The sequence below is a fragment of the Pipistrellus hanaki genome, assembly GCF_964339955.1.
Source record: "Pipistrellus hanaki genome assembly, chromosome: 3".
Lineage (NCBI taxonomy): Eukaryota > Metazoa > Chordata > Mammalia > Chiroptera > Vespertilionidae > Pipistrellus > Pipistrellus hanaki.
In genome coordinates, this window is record NC_140505.1 from 105,476,129 (window position 1) to 105,493,469 (window position 17,341).

The 17,341-nt window shown below is 43.8% G+C and overlaps 1 protein-coding gene across 9 annotated transcripts in view; it reads left to right on the plus strand.

The window, feature by feature from the left end:
- RAD52 (RAD52 homolog, DNA repair protein) overlaps positions 1–17,341 on the plus strand; it is a 493,030-nt gene that overhangs the window by 449,104 nt on the left and 26,585 nt on the right. For 2 of the 9 annotated variants that reach the window (XM_084878788.1, XM_084878790.1), the window contains exon 1: positions 11,142–11,223. The exons of 2 other annotated variants lie outside the window; for them this stretch is intronic. The gene's annotated coding sequence lies outside the window, so the exon portion shown is untranslated. 5 more of the 9 variants (XM_084878795.1, XM_084878794.1, XM_084878799.1 and 2 more) reach the window with 5 other exon arrangements.

Below are 17,341 nucleotides of genomic sequence, written 5' to 3' on the forward strand. Positions count from 1 at the left end.
GTCTGGTCACTGCCGCTCCCGACCTAGTTGCTCTGGACTTGGCTGCTGCTGCTCCGGGCCTGGCCGCACCCGACCCGGCTGCTCTGGGCCCGGCTGCTCCGGGCCCGGCTGCTCCGGGCCTGGCTGCTCCCAGCCTGGCAACCGCTGCTTCGGGCCTGGCCGCACCTGACCTGGATGCTCCGGGCCTGGCCGCTCCTACTCTGGCAACCGCTGCTTTCGGCCTGGCCGCACCATACCCGGCTGCTCCGGGCCTGGCCGCTCCCAGCCTGGCAGCTGCTGCTCCGGGCCTGGCTGCACCAGACCCGGCTGCTCTGGGCCTGGCTGCCCCGGGCCCGGCCGCTCTGAGTCTGGCAGCTCCCAGCCTGGATGCTCCGGGCTTGGCTACTGCTGTTCTGGGCCTGGCTGCTCCCAACCCAGCTGCTCTGGGCCTGGCTTCTCCGGGCCCGGCCATTCTGGGTCTGGGTGTTCCTGGACTGGCCACCCTGGGCTTGGCTGCCTCTGCCTCAGGCCTGCCTGCCACTGCCCCAGGTCTGGCTGCTCCAGTGCTGGCTGTTGTTGCTCTGGTTCTGGCTGCTGCTGCTCTGGGGCCTGGCCTTTGCTGCTCTGGGCCCGGTTGCCACTGCCTTGTGCCTGGGCACTCTAGGCCTGGCCACCGCTGTTCCAACATTCTGTCCTTTTTTTTTTCTTTTTTTTAAACGCACCGGACCATAAGACGCACCGGACCATAAGACGCACCAGTTTTTAGAGAAGGGAAATGAAGAAAAAAAGATTCTGAAACAAATAGTGTCCTAAAATATTTTATGTGCATTAAAACCTAACATCACAGTCATAAACACATGTAATCAACCCTGTAAAGTAAACAGCAGCATTTAGAACCATTTTAGAGCTGGGCAAGCACACAGAGACCACACAGAGCCGGGCAAGTAAAAAAACTTTTTTTTACAGTATATGTGTAGGCTATATTTGGACCATAAGACGCAGGGGGAAAAAAAGTGCGTCTTATGGTCCGAAAAATACGGTATGTTGCAATGTTGGCTGGTGAGTTGAGTTCTGACTTAGTCTTTGATTTTTCAAGATCTTCTTTGTATTCTTTCTTAAGTAATTTTACTATCTTTTGCTCTCACTTGATTTCTTCACATTGAGAACTTCTTTGGTTTCTTCCTCCTTGTCCTGGGAGCTCAGCAGGTTGGCCTGTGGCACCCCTTTGTTCTCCGTGGGCTCCTGTGCTGCTTCAGCCTGTTGCCGGGGTCGGCGCCGCCCAGGAAGCAGCCCAAGTTGCCCGCGCTCAGAGGTCGAAGGCTCAGGGGCACCCCCCCCCACGGGACCCGTCGCCCGGCTCCCTGCTGGCGCCTGGCTGGCCAGTGTCCGGCAGGGGCTCCTGCTCCCTGTCGCATTCCTGCAGTCTGGGGCTTTTTTTTCTCTTTCCCGCTAGAGGAGTCTAGGATCAGAGTCAACAGACTGTCCTCTGCGCGCAGTGTGCGCGACTCTGGGGGCTCCGCTTTTCGCCACTCCCCTGGGATTCCGCCTCACAGCCCCGTCTCCCCCTGCTCGAGCCTGGGTCCCCAGGATCTGGTCCAGGACTGGGGTTCAGAGCAGTCGAAACTGGTGCCCAACACAGCTGGGGCTCCCGTTTCCTTCCCTCCAGGGCAATCCCGCATCAGAGTCAACATTCCTTCCCTTGCAAGCAATGTGTGCGACTCCGGGGGCTCAGCCTTTCGCCGCTCTTCCAGGACTCCACCTCACAGCCCCGTCTCCCTCTACTTGAGCCTGGGTCCCCAGGGATTGGCCCAGAACTGGGGTTCAGAGCAGTCCGGACTGAGGCTCAGCGCCGCCGGAGGCCCTGTTCCTTCTGGCTAGGGTAATCCAGCATCAGAGTCAACATTCAGTCCTCTGCGCGCAATGTGTGCGCGACTCCGGGGGCCCTGCTTTTCGCTGCTCGCCTGGGATTCCGCCTCACAGCCCCGTCTCCCCCTGCCGGAGCCTGGGTCCCCAGGGTCTGGCCCATAACTTGGGGCTCAGCACTGCCGGTTCGGGGGTTCAGCCCAGGCTGGGGGTTTTATTTCCTTCCTGCTAGGGAACGCCAGGCAGCACCCAGCCCTCTCCTACTCTCCGGCTGCGACCTCTCCGCGTGCGCATGCGTGTGAGCGCGCAGCATGTCTCCGTACCTTAGGCTTTTTTAGATGTTTTTTCATTGATCTCATCTAGTCCCCTGACCTTGGTCCCCTCTGACAACTGTTCATGCATCCATCCCTCTGGTCTTATATTGTTCATTAATTTATTTTGTTCATTAGATTACACACATAAGTGAGATCATGTGATATTTGTCTTTCTCTGGATGACTTATTTCATTTAGCATAATAATCTTAATAATCTCCAAGTCCACTCATGCTGTTGCAAAGGTAGGAGTTCCTTCTTCTGAGAAACCAAGATGGCGGCATAAGGTATATATCTGTATCTGCTGCCTCTCACAACCACACCAAAACTACAACTAAATGACAAAATGACCATCATCCAAAATCTCGGGAAAGCTGGTTGAGTAGAAGTTCTACAACTAGAAGGAAAGAAAAAAGTGCATTGAGACTGGGTAGGAGGTGCAGAGGCGCAGAAAAGCAGAGGTACAGAGGTACAGAGGTGTGCAAATTGGGCTGGCGATGGGTGTGCTGTTTTATTCAATCAGAAGGGAGATACAAGCTCCCAACTGCTGTGAACTCCAGTTTCCAGCAAGACTCTGGGGACCCAGACTCCTACAAGGAGAAACTGGACTGTCTGGCATCGGGTCAGAAATTGAGGGTGGCTTTCTCACAGAGGTGTTTGCAGGAATCATTCTTACTGTGGGAACGGGACATGAGGACTCGGGGATTCAGAGACAGCTGACTAGCAGCCATCTCTGTTTGCTATACCCTAGTGATTCCCTGAGACTCCACACCAACCAATTTAAAACCCCACCCAAACTATGCACAGCGACTTTTGCAAATGAATGGCCTGTCCTTTTGCAGCCTAACCTAAAAAATATCAGAAAGCTCCAAAACTTCCAAACCCAAAACAAAGAGAAGAAATCTGCAGATCTTGCTGTAGCTCCTGCTGGGTGGCCTCAGGCAGTAGCTAACTTTGCATCTCCTTGGAGATCCTCACATACATAAGTGACATATTCAGGAGGCAGACTCAGTGAGCACCAAAGCCCCATTGAAGTAAGACCTGACCCATAAGGGTGTCTCCAGCACAGCAGTTCTTCCATTATAGACACAGTGGGTCCTCACAGTCAATTGGCCAGGAGGTCAATTCCTCCCAGTGATTTGATAGTGTAAATGTATCACAGCTTTTCAATCAATTTTTCTACTTGGGCTATTTTCAGATTTTAGCTATTGTAAATAATGCTTCTATGAATATAAGGATGCATATATCCTTTCTAGTTAGTGTATTAAGATTCTTAGGATATATTCCCAGTGGGATCCCTGGGTCAAATGGCAGTTCCATCTTTTAATTTTTGTGGAGACTTCATACTGTTTTCCACAGTGGCTGCTCCAGTATGCATTTCCACCAGCACTGAACTAGAGCTTTCTTTTCTCCACATCCTCACCAACCCTTACTTGTTGATTTACTTATAGTAAACATTCTGGAAGGTGTGAGGTAGTAGTAGTAGTAGTAGTTTCATTTTAATCTTTCTGATGATTAGTGACAAAGAGCATTTTTTCATATGTCTGTTGGCCAACTGTATGCCCTCTTTGGAGAAGTGACCATTCAGGTCCTTTGACCGTTTTTTAAATTGAATTGCTTGTCTTCCTGGTGTTGAGTTGCATAAGTTCCTTATATTGTATATTTTGGAAATTAATCCCTTATCAGATGTATCATTGGTGAATATGTTTTCCCATAGACTGGTTTCCTTTTTCCTTTTGTTAATTGTTGTTGTTTTTTTTAGTTGTGCAGAAGCTTTTTAGTTTGATTTAGTCCCATTTGTTTATTTTTTCTTTGTTTCTCCTGCATTAGGCAATGTATCTGTGAAAATTCTGCTACATTAGGTATCTGATATTTTGATGCCTACCTTTTCTTCTAGGATTTTAAAGTTTCACAACTTACATTTAGTCTTTTATCCATTTTGAGTTTACTCTTGTGTATAGTGTAAGTTTGTGGTATAGTTTCATTTTTAAAAATGTACCTGTTCAATATTCTCAGCACCATTTATTGAAGAGAGTGTCTTTATTCCATTGTATAGTCTTTCCTCCACGTCAAATAATAATTGAGCATAACAGTTTGAATTAATTTCTGAGTTCTCTGTTCTGTTCCATAGATCTATGTGCTTGTTCTTGTGTCAGTACCAGACTGTTTTGTTTTTTTTGTTTTGTTTTGTTTTTTAAAATATATTTTATTGATTTTTTACAGAGAGGAAGGGAGAGAGATAGAGAGCTAGAAACGTCAATGAGAGAGAAACATCGATCAGCTGCCTCTTGCACATCCCCTGCCGGGAATGTGCCCGCATCCAACGTATATGCCCTTGGCCGGAATCGAACCTGGGACCTTTCAGTCCGCAGACCGATGCTCTACCACTGAGCCAAACCAGTTTCGGCCAGACTGTTTTTTGTTTTTTGTTTTTAAATCCTCACCTGAGGATATTTTTTTCATTGATTTTCAGAGAGAGTGGAAGAGAAAGGGAAAGAGCGATAGAAACATAGATGTAAGAGAAATACATAGATTGATTGTCTAGTGCACATGGTAACCGAGGTATGTGCCCTTGACTGGAATAAAACCTGGGACCCTTCGGTGCACAGGCTGACGATTTATCCACTGAGCCAAACCTGCTAGGGCCCAATACAAACTGTTTTGATTACAGTGGCTTTGTAGTATAACTTGATATTAGGTGTTTTGATTCTTCCAACTTTGTTCTTCTTTCTCAAGATTGCTGTGGCTATTTGGGTCCTTTTTTGGTTCCATATACATTTTTGGAGTGTTTGTTTTAGATCTGTGAAATATTGCATTGGCATTTTAATAGGAATTGTACTGAATTTATAGATTGCTTTGGGTCATATGGATATTTAAATGATATTAATTCTACCAATCCATGAACATGGTGTATTCTTCCACTTATTTATATTCTCTCTCCCCCACCCCCACACTTATTTATATCTTTTTCTATCTATTTTTTTGTGGTCCTAGAGTTTTCTGAGTGCAGGTGTTTTATCTCCTTGGTTAAGTTTATTTCTAAGTATCTTATTTTTTTTGTTACAATGGTAAGTGGGATTTTTTGTTTGTTTATTTCTATTACCGAGAGATCATTATTGATGTAAAAAAAAAATACCATCAATTTCTGGCTGTTAATTTTATATCCTGCTACATTGCCAAATTCATTTATTAAATCTAGCAGGTTTTTTTGTTTGTTTGTTTGTTTGTTTTTTGGTGGAGTCTTTAGGGGTTTCTATGTACAATATCATGTCATCTGCGAATAATGACAGTTTACTTCCTCCTTTCCAATTGGATGCCTTTTATTTTTTCTTCTTGTCTGATCACTGTGGCTAAAAATTCCAGTACTATGTTGAATAAGAGTGGTGAAAGTGGATATTTCTGTCTTGCTCCTGTTTTTAGAGGGGGATACTTTTAGTTTTTGCCATTGAGTATGATATTGGCTGTAGGTTTGTCAATTTTAGCCTGTATTATTTTTAGTCCACCTTTGAATGTGCTTCTTGTGGAGGTGGTTGGGTGGTGTTTTGTCATAATATGAACAGGTGCACTGGCTCTGAGGCCTTCTGGGAGATACAGGACAAGGTCATCCACTTCCTGTATTCTATGTAGGGCCACCTGGCATGAGCTACAATGTGATCTGCAGATGGCTGCTACTTGTGCTGGGCTTGAAGTTGCTAAGGCAAGGCCAAGGTGCAATCCAAGGCCAGCTGCTGCTAATGCCACTCAGTGAGAGGTTTGGAGCATACCAAGGCCAGATGCTGCTTATTTGTGAGTCTTTAGGAAAATATAAATAAGTCAGGATAAGCCATGTAATGGAAAATTCATTGAAAAGAGCTTGGGTGAGTCTGCAAGTTGGTGGGCAGGGTCTTTGAGAATCACCAGGGCAGGTTGAACAGTATGAGCTAGGTTGATGGAGACTCAGCTATGGTACCTTCTTGAACAATGGCCTCTGTTGGCACTTTTGTCTGGCAGAAAGCTGCCCCAAACCCCTAGCTCGCACCCTGATAACAGATTATTCATTTCCTTCCTATATGTTCCCAGTGCCTTTTGAGCTGCTATTCCAGTGGTGGAGTTCAGAGGGAATGTGTCAGAATAAGTCCATGTGTGGGCCCTTTAAGGGGAACTATCTGAGCCCTGGCTTGTGTGGGTGTCGTCAGTTGTTTGAGTGTCATCCCATGCATAAAAGTTGATTGTTTGATTCCCAGTTAAGGCATATACCTGTGTTTTGGGCTTGATCTCCTGTAGGGGTATGTAGGAGGTAGCTGATTGATGTTTCTCTCTCCCTCTCCCTTCTTCTCTTTCTAAAACCAATGAAAACATATTGTTTTCTAAAAGGAGGAACTACATTGGACTCCAGCAGCCCTCCATCTTACTCAGCCACAATCTCCTTGGTTTTTATAGCCAGAAGTTATGGGGACTCCTCTTTCTGGCAATGGAACCCTGGACTGGGGGCCTGGGTTTGGATGGGATCACTCTTTCTTCGGGGGGGTCTCCACAGCTGTGATATCTCTCCCCTTTTTTATCCACCATAGAACCAGCCCATTCTTAATCTCCACCCCTCTTGCCAGTCTCTATGTGGCTTCTTCTTGAAATCTCTAGTTGTAGGACTTCCCTTCAGCTCAATTTCAGGCAGTTCTGAATAATGCTGTTCTGTAGTTTAGTTGTAATGTTGATTTGGTTGTGGGAGGATTCAAGAACTGCATTTATCTACACAACTATCTTGACTGGAAGTCTCTATATTTTTAATATATATTGCCAGATTGCTTCACTGAAAGGGTGCATCAGTTTACAGTCCTAAAAGCAATATAAGTATCATCTGAATTACTCTGTAGCATTTTTGTCGGGCAGAAAGCTGCTCCACACCCTAGCTCACACCCTGATACCAGATTACTCATTTCCTCCCAATATGTTCTTAGTGCCTTTTGAGCTGCTATTCCAGTGGTGGAGTTCAGAGGGAGTGTGTCAGAATAAGTCCATGTGTGGGCCCTTTAAGGGGAACTGTCTGAACTGGATAATGTCAGACAAAATTGTATCAATGTATGATTATCAATACAAGGTCAGCAAGAATATACACCAGCTAATAACAATGGTTAACCCTGAGAATAAGAATACTTTTCATGTATGATTGGTCGAAGAACTATTTTAATTTCCCAATTTAAAATAGAAATGGGTGTGGAAATGATATACTTAACTTAATCTGTTCACTTTTTAATTTTATTAAAGTCAAACCTTTTTTCATATTTATTATATTTCTCCTTTTGTGAAATATCCATTCATTTCATTTGTCTATCTTTTTGAATAGTTAGAACTTTTTATATATGAACTCTCTTTACCATGCATGTTAATTATATTTCCCCTATTTTCTTGTTTACATTTAAAGTTTTATTTTATTTTCTACTTCCAGAAATTTAAGAAGTTTTATATAGGTACTTACATTTATTCATGTTTAGAATTTATTTCTCAGCTTTTATACTTACAAGACACTTCTCCGTTCTGAGGTCGGATATTCATCTGCATATTTTTTACTTTGCCTTTTGTGTAACTGTACGTGTTTCATATTTCACCCTTGAATTCAATTGTAATTATTTAAGTATATATTTTGATAAGGAATCTATTCCAAATGGTTAACTAATTGTCCCAACACCACTTTAAAATAAGTATTCTTTTATTGTTTGACTTGAAATGCCATTTTAAAATATTTTTTATTTTATATGCATTTTTTCTTTTTTAAAAAATATTTTTATTAATTTCAGAGAGGAAGGGAGAGGGAGAGAGATCGATTGGCTGCCTCCTGCATGTCCCCCCCCCCCCCCACTGGGGATGAAGCCCAACCCAGGCATGTGCCCTTGACCGAAATTGGACCTAGGACCCTTTAGTCCACAGGTTGACCCTCTATCCACTGAGCCAAACCAGCTAGGGCTCATATTTTTTTCTTTATTGATTAAGGTATTATATATGTGTCCTTATTCCCCCACTCCCAATGAAATGCCACTTTTATCAAATAAATTATGCATTGGTTCTGATTCTAGGCTCTTTACTCAGTTTCAGAGAGTGTTACTTGATAGTAGTCATCCAGGAAATGACTTGCCCTGAAGTAGTTCTACTCAGATAATGAGTAGTCTAATTAAAAGGGGTTTATTGAAAGAAGCAATTTGAAAACATAAGTGAATTATTTTGTTCTTAGTATTTAATTTAGGGGTGTGATGTCTAAACTTTTTTAATCTTATTTTTGAGCACTGCAAATAGGACGTGCAATCATCACTCAATGGCAAGGCACAGTTCCAAGGGACATCCCTCCTCACAAGTAGCCACACAGTAATTTCCTTCCAGTCAGAGCTAATTTAAGAAGCCATCAGGGTACATCCACACAATGGAATACTACGCTGCTATAAAAAGAAGGAACTCTTGTCACTTGCAGCAGCATGGATGGACCTGGAGAGCATTATGCTAAGCGAAATAAACCAGTTGGAGAAAGATAAATATCACATGACCTCACTCATTTGTGGAATATAATGAACAACATAAACTGATGAACCAAAATAGAGCTAGGGGAAAAATATTTTAGAAGTAATCCTGTTATTTGAAGATTTTTAATATTTCCTACAACTGTTGGGATATTATTACTGTGTTAATACAGTTTTGGTAATATTATTTTATTTAAAATCTTTTTTCTTGAAATATTTTTATTGCATGTAACATTATATTTAAAATAATTTTTCTTAAAATATTAATGTTTATTGAATGTAAAATTATTATACAAAAATTAAAAAAAGTCATCAGGTGATTGGGGGGTGTGCCTCAGTTTGCTATACCTGTCTGGGAGGTCTATGAAGGGTTCTGATTGCAGAAACTGGTTTGTCTCAGTGGACAGAGGGTCGGCCTGCTGACTGAAAGGTCCCGGGTTCGATTCCGGTCAAGGGCATGTACCTTGGTTGCAGGCACATCCCCAGTAGGGGGCGTGCAAGAGGCAGCTGATGGATGACTCTCATCGATGTTTCTAACTCTCTACTCTGTATCTCTCTCCCTTCCTCTCTGTAAAAAAATCAATAAAATATATTTTTTAAAAAAGGGCTCTGATTACCACATCTTTTAAAAAAATATATATTTTATTGACTTTTTACAAAGAGGAAGGGAGAGGGATAGAGAGTTAGGAACATCAATTGGCTGCCTCCTGCATACCCCCTACTGGGGATGTGCTCGCAACCAAGGTACATGCCCTTGACCGGAATCGAACCTGGGACCCTTGAATCTGCAGGCGGACGCTCTGTCCACTGAGCCAAACTGGTTGGGGCTGATAACCATTTCTTCCGTAGGGTGCACGGATAGGTATTGAGACATTCTTCTCCGCCCACTGCTGCATTCTAATCCCGGAATGGGTTTGTGCAGTCCTTCAGGAAGGCGCGGAAAGAGGCTTTAAGAGCATGCCCCGCCGAACTCACCGCCCGCCAGGGGGCAGCAGAGATCCAGGCGCCGCACAACCTGAGGGGACGGTGAGGGCCTGGCTGGAGCGGTGAGTGACTAAGAATGTGAAGATCGGCGTCGCGCTTCCAGCTTGCTTTATGGCTTTCGGCAGATTGCTTTGCGGCCCTCCTCCCCTTCCTATTTGATTTACGGCTCCTCCTCCTGTTCTTCCTGGATAAGGACCTTCTTCCCAGAGTTCCCTTGCACTTCCTTCCCAGACTCCTCCGCGCGGCTCTATCTAAACGCCCTTCCCCCCTCACTTAGCCTAGACCGGGCTCCCTGCGTGCACCGCGCGCTGCCGAGGCGCGTAAGTGGGGAGGAGGACGCCCCGCGGGTGGTTCCGGCCCGGGGAGTGGACTGGGCGGCTCGAGGCCGAGTGGAGCGCCGGGCCGATCGGGCTTGAGCGCGGTCTCAGCGTGTTCATCCTGAGCCCAGGGGCCTGAGTAACTCACAGGAGGGGCTCAGGGCCATGGTGTCCGAGAGGTCGGTTAGGAGGGGCCGGGAACAGGGGACTTGCACCCGCTCAGGCGGCGCCCACTCCAGGGCCCCGCCGGCAGGGCGGCGGCCTGCTGTGGGCGGCCCTCCCGGCGCGGAGCCGCGGGCCGCTGCTTGTGGGGTTGGAAGCAGTGGCTGCAGTTTGGAAGGAATTTGACACTCAGTTTGGTCGCGAATTCAGCCTTTTAGACCCTGTTCTTAAAAAAAATTGAGATACAATCCATATAGGATTCAATTTATCCTTTTAAGGTAAGGTGATCAGACGTCCCGCTTTTGGCGGGACAGTCCCGACTTCCAAGAACTTGTCCCGCGGCGTTTTAAAAACAGTCCCGATTTAAAAAAAAAAAAAAATAATAATAATAATAAAAAATTGGCCTGTTTTTAAAACGCCGCGGGACAAATTAAGAGTCGGGATATCTGATCACCTTATTTTAAGGAGAACAACTCGGTGGTTTTTAGTATATTCACAAGGCGGTAAAAACCACCATTGTCACATTTCAGAACTTTTTAAATCGCCCTAAAAAAGAAACCTGGAACTCATTAGTAGGCACTGCTCCCTATCCCCTACCCCAGCCTCACTCATCCTTTTGTCTCTGATTTTGCCAGTTCTAGATATCTCACAAAAGTGGAACCATAGCAATATTTGTGTCTTGTTTTTCCTCACTTAGCATAATGTTTTCAAGGGTCATCCATGGTGTAGCATGCGTCAGTACTTCACTTCTTTTTATGGCTGGATAATGTAAATAATAATACCCAGGTGTAGGGATATACCACATTAGTTTTGGGACATTTGGGTTCCCCCCCCCCCCCCCCCCCTCCGACTTGTAGGCTTCCTAGAGACCTAGACCAGCAGTCTATTCCTCCGCAGAACTCTTGTCTGAGGTGCAAACACTTTAAAACTAAATTTAACTCTGGGATGGGTCGGTATTCCAGGGGCCTCAGTTTAGGGAAGTTTGTCTTTTTAAAAAAAATATATATTTTATTGATTTTTTTTTTTTTTTACAGAAAGGAAGAGAGAGGGATAGAAACATCGATGAGAGCCATCGATCAGCTGCCTCTTGCACACCCCCTACTGGGGATGTGCCCGCAACCAAGGTACATGCCCTTGACTGGAATCGAACCCAGGACCTTTCAGTCCGTAGGCCCCGCTCTATCCACTGAGCCAAACTGGTTTCCGTGGAAGTTTGTCTTTTTAAAGTCTTCTCCGTGAACAACATAAACTGATGAACAAAAATAGACCCAGAGACTAAAAAACACTGATCAGACCATCCAACCTCAGGGAGACAGCGGGGAGGAGGTGTGTGCATGCACATTAGCATAACCAGTGGACAGGACACTGGGGCGGTGGGAGCTTGTCCTGGGGGGCGGGAATGGCAGAGGGGGGGCCAATGGGGGGAAAAAGTAAACATGTAATACTTGGAACAACAATAATAATAAAGTCTTCACGGTTCAGCACTGATTGGACCATTAATTGTAGCGTTAGCTGGCAGAGAAGTGTTTGTGTGCAGTTCTTACCGGAGATGCTGCTGTGTAATGTGTGCCATGACTGTTAGCTGGTGTATGGACGGACTGGGTGTCGTTGGAGATGAGTGTATGACAAAGTAACCGAGAGAGCTGTGGGGGGATGGTTTACCTTAAACCACAGTCGATCTTCTATATGTCAAATCTGTATTTAATGAATTTATTTACTCGCTAAGCTTTGCAATCCTAAGTCCCTAATTGATGCTCATGGCAATTTTGCAGATGTGCAGGACTCCGAAAAATTTGAGTTGCCTGATGCTCATGTTCTCAGTTAGGGTTAAACCAGGTGATGCTCTTTCAGTTCTCATACTGGGATTGTGTCCTTGTATATTTAGTCAGGTTTTTGGGTATCTCTCCAGGAGTGGTGGGGGTGGGGTGGGGGGCAATGTAAAGGCCTCCCGGCATATTGCTGAAGTATGTCATTTATTGTTTAAGTGAAGGAAGGCTGTGATGGGCCTTACAATGTTTTAGATAGTAGTAAACTGTTCAGTGTGAACAAGTCAATAATATATATTAAATAAGCCGTCTTTAAACAGAAACACATTCTATTTAGAATGTAGTGAGATGACATTTTGGGATCTAGTTCCTTCTTAAAAAAAAAGTTTTTTTTCTACTCTTAATTTTTTTGTGTGTCACAGAAATTATAGCGGCATGTATTATATGTAAGTAAAAATAAAAGGGGAAAAAAACCTTGATATCCAATCCTGCTGTTCTTGATCCTCACCCATCACTGAGTCCTGTCAGTTCTGCTTCCTGAAATACATATCCGGAGTCCATCCTTTCTCTACTACATGTCTATGATCCTGAATCTTTATAATTTCCCTTCTGGACTGTTGTAACATAGACTCCTAACTGAACTCTTCCCTCAATTATTCACTGTTGGCGAAGAGCTTTCTGAGACATAAATGTCATTTTATTGATTCAACTTAAAATTTCCATTGCTTCCTCATGGTTTACAAAAAAAGGTCTGAATTTTTAAAGATGGCTTCTATTACCATTCATGATTATGTCCTCTCCTGTCTTTAATTAATAAAGATGAAATGAGCCCTAGCTGGTTTTGTTCAGTGGCTAGAGAGTCGGCCTGAGGACTGAAGAGTTTCAGGTTCCATTCTGGTCAAGGGCATATGCCCAGGTTGTGGGCTCGATCCCCAATAGGGGTTGTGCAGGAAGCAGCCAATCAATGATTCTCTCAAATCATTGATGTTTCTATCTATATCTCCCTCTCCCTTCTCTGTAATGAAATTTTTAAAAAATAAAAAGAGGTCAGACAAAAGGAAAATTTCCTTATATAATACTAGAGGCCCAGTGCACAAAATTTGTGCACAGGGCGGGAGGTGTCCCTCAGTCCAGCCTGCACCCTCTCCAATTGGGCTCCTCGAGGGATGTCCGACTGCCCGCTTATGCACAATCCCGGTGGCTAAACGGGCAGTCGGACATCACTCTTACAATCCAGGACTGCTGGCTCCCAACTGCTCGCCTGCCTGCCTTCCTGATTGGCCCTAACTGCTTCTGCCTGCCAGCCTGATCACCCCCTAACCAATTCCATCCAGCCTGATTAATGTCTTAACTGCTCCCCTGCCAGCCTGTTTGCCCACAACTTCCCTCCTCTGCCAGCCTGGTCACCCCTAACTGCCCTCCCCTGCAGGGTTGATTGACTTCAACTGCCCTCCTTTGCATGCCTGATCCCTCTGAAGTGCCCTCCCTTGCAGGCCTGATCCCTCCCAACTGCCCTCCCCTGCTGGCCATCTTGTGGTGGCCATCTTGTGTCCACATAGGGGCAGGATCTTTGACCACATGGGGGCAGCCATGTTGTGTGTTGGGGTGATGGTCAATCTGCATATTACTCTTATTAGATAGGATAGAGGCTTGGTGCACAGGTGGGGGCCAGCTGGTTTGCCCTGAAAGGTGTCCTGAATCAGGGTGGGGGTTCCCTTGAGACATGGGGCGGCCTGAGTGAGGGGCCTCTGGTGGTTTGTAGGCTGGCCACACTCCCCAGTGACTCAAGTGGAGGCCCTGATATCTAGGATATATTTATTTTCTACAATTGAAACTTTGTAGCCTGGAGCAGAGCCAAGCCTCCTGCTCGCTCCATGGTGGCAGCCATTTCTGTTTTGATTTGTTTACCTTCTATAATGCAAACTTTGTGCCTGGAGTGGAGGCTTAGGCCTGCTATGGTAAACGGAAAGCTTGGCAGCTTCTGTGGCCAGAGAAACCCAAGCCTCTGTGGCAGCAGCCATCTTGGTTGGGGTTAATTTGCTTACATGCCCTGATTGGCTGATGGGTGTGGTTTGTGGAGCGGAGTGATGGTTAATTTGCATATTGCTCTTTTATTAGGTAGAATGCTTTATTCCCTCATTTTTTTGTGTTCCTCCCTCCACATATAATTAGAAATTCTTTTAGATAATAAGGAAATGGATAAGATTAAAAATGTTTCCCAATCTTGTTTACCTTCTTAATATCTCTTAAATTAATCTATTCTATACTCACAGTCACTATCCTACTTTAAATTCTTTCTCCTTATCTTGACAAGTCTTTTTTTTTTTTGTCATATGCTTTTATTTCTTTGGGAAAATACCTATCAGAAGAATTCTTGGGCTATGTGGCAGATACATATTTAATTTCTAAAGAAATTATCAGGTTTATTTTAGAAATTATCATAAAACTATAAGTCTGCTAGAAAATATTGAAGGCTATTTTCATGACTTGGGGACGTGCAAAAGGTTTTCTTAGACGAGACTAGGAAAACAATAACCACTCTTAAAAAGATCAATGGTATTACATTAAAATTGAAAAGGTCTCATCAAAGACAACTCTAACACAGTGAAAGGCAAACACTGACACCTTTCTGACAGAGAGCTGATATCTAAGGTATATAAAGAACCATTAGGTTCAAGGCCTGAGACTTGCTTTACTCCCTGGATCTGTTCCTCCATCTTCAAGTTAGTCTCCCTATTTCTATGAATGGTAGCATGTGTTTGCAGCTCAGTAGTCTTATCACTGTATTTCCTGCCAACAGTGGATGAGAGTTCTAATTGCTTAACATCCTTGCCAACTTTGGGTGTTGTCAGGCTTTATTTTTAACCATTCTAGTGGGTATAGTGATATGCATTGGTACCTTTATTGAAATTCAGAATACTGTATAAATGGCAGTTGATTTCTGGACTCTTCTGTTCCATTGATCAATCCTTATTGGTACCACACTGTTGTAATTAATGTAGAGTTATCATAAATCTTGAAGTCATGTAGTGCAGGTCAGCAACTTTATTGTTGTTTTTCAAACTTGATTTTGTTAATTTAGATACTTTGCATTTTCCATATAAATATTAAAGTCATCAGTTTCTTCAAAAAAGACTGGTAGGCTTATGATTGGGATGGCATTGAATCTTTAGATCAATCTGAATAGAATTAACATCTAAACAATATCGAGTCTTCAAATATATGAACACTTGAGGCCAGGTGCATGAAGTTCATGCACTGGAGTGAGGGGGTCCCCTCAGCCCAGCCTGTACCCTCTTGCAGTCCGAGACCCCTCGCTCCTTACTGCTCGCTGCTCCTTAGTGCTTCCACGGAGGCAGGAGAGGCTCCCACCACTGCCGCTGCACTTGCCAAACATGAGCCCGGCTTCTGACTTAGTGGCGCTCCCCCTGTGGGAGTGCACTGACCACAAGGGGGCAGCTCCTGCATTGAGCGTCTGCCCCCTGGTGGTCAGTATGCATCATAGCAACTGGTCGTTCTGCCGTTTGGTCCATTTACACATTAGGGTTTTATTATATAGGATGGTACTTCCCCCTTTCTATTTAAGTCTTATTAAATTTCTTTTAGACCTGGCTGGCATGGCTGGCTCAGTAGTTGAAAATCAACCAATGAACCAAGATGTCACAGTTCACCCTGACTGGTTTGGCTCAGTGGATAGAGCGTCAGCCTGTGAACTGAATGATCCCAGGTTCGATTCCAGTCAAGGGCATGCATGTTTGTCTTTGGGCACATCCCCAGTAGTAGGTGTGCAGGAGGCAACTGATCGATGTTTCTCTCTCATTGATGTTTCTAACTCTCTATCTCTCTCCCTTTCTCTCTGTAAAAAAACAAACAAACAAACAAAAAACAATAAAAAATATATGTTAAAAAAAATTAAAGAGGTCATGGTTCGATTCCTGGTCAGGGCATATGCCTGGGTTGCGGGCTTCATCCCCAATAGGGAGTGTGTAGGAGGCAGCTGATCAATGATTCTCTGTCATCATTGTTGTTTCTATCTCTCTCCTCCCTTCCTCGCTGATATAGAAAAATATATATTAATTTTTTTTCTTCTAGTACTGTTTTGTTTTCAGTGTACAGTCTTATACATCTTTAAAGTTACTCAAAAGTGTTTTGTTTTTTTTTAAACTTGTAAATGGAGCTATCATTTGTATTATTACTCTGTATGCAATGTGCCATTTTTCTCTGCTTTCAAGATTTTCTCTTTATTTTTGGTTTTTAACAGTTTGCCTATGATGTATTTAGTGTGGTTTTCTTTGTATTTATCCTGCTTTGAGGTTTGCTGAGCTTCATAAATGCACACATTTATGCCTGTCACTCATCTTGGGAAATTTCAGGCCATTATTTTCTAAAATATTTTCCCCATTCTCTTCAGTTCTTCTTTTGGGATCTCAGTTGTATGCATGCTAGCCATTTTGATATTATTCCACAGAACCCTGAAGCTCTTTCATTATTTTCAGTCTTCAAGTTCACTGACTCTTTTTTATCTCTAATTTTGCATTTTGTGAACAGGATTGACAGCTGGGATGATTTATGAGATTCCTGGTTCAAAGGTAGTTCCTGTTGGTTTGTAAGTAATCTTGGCCTCTTTATTAGAAGGCTTTTATGGAGGAGATGTTCTTTGACGTTACATTTTTCTCTTGAATTACAGGATCCTATATTTCCCCACTTTCTCTCTTCACAGAAGTTTCAAAAGGCATCTCGCTTTTCTTTCAACCGCTTCTCCCCAGAAACATTGACTTTCCAAGACTGCCTCATTGAGGTCTAGACTACACTGGTCTAACAGAACACTCAGTATCTTTACACTTAAGTATGGGTTTTCTTTCCCCAGGAATGATTTTAGTTCCTCTTAGGCTCTTCATCATCCTCTTCTCTCTTCTAGGCGTTTCCTTTCCCATCTGGGGCCCACCTTGCTCTCCTTAAAGAGTTTGGGTGAGACTTTGAGAAATATCTCCACCAGAAATTATTTTTTTTACTTCCAGGCTAGTTGAGCTAATAGTATTTTCAGACTTCTAATTATATTAGAAGTTACGGGATATTTGTGGTTTTTTTTTTTTTTTTTTTTTTTTTTATCAGGAGATTATTTTTTTCTTTAAAAGTATATATTTTTATTTTTTGCTGTTGTTTAGGGAGAGTGAAAGAGAAACATCAATGTGATTGGCTGCCTTCAAGGTCCCCTACCAGGGATCAAGCACAGAAATTGAACCACCATCTCTTGGTGCGTAGGACAGTGCCCAACCAACTGAGCCATGCCGACCAGGGTTTTAAAAAAAAATATATATATATTTTATTGATTTCAGAGAGAAGAAGGGAGAGAAATATAGAAACATCAGTGTTGAGAGAGAATCATTGATCAGCTGCTTCCTGCACACCCCCTACTGGGGATGGAGCTCGTAACCCGGGCATGTGCCCTGATCGGGAATCCAACCATGACCTCCTG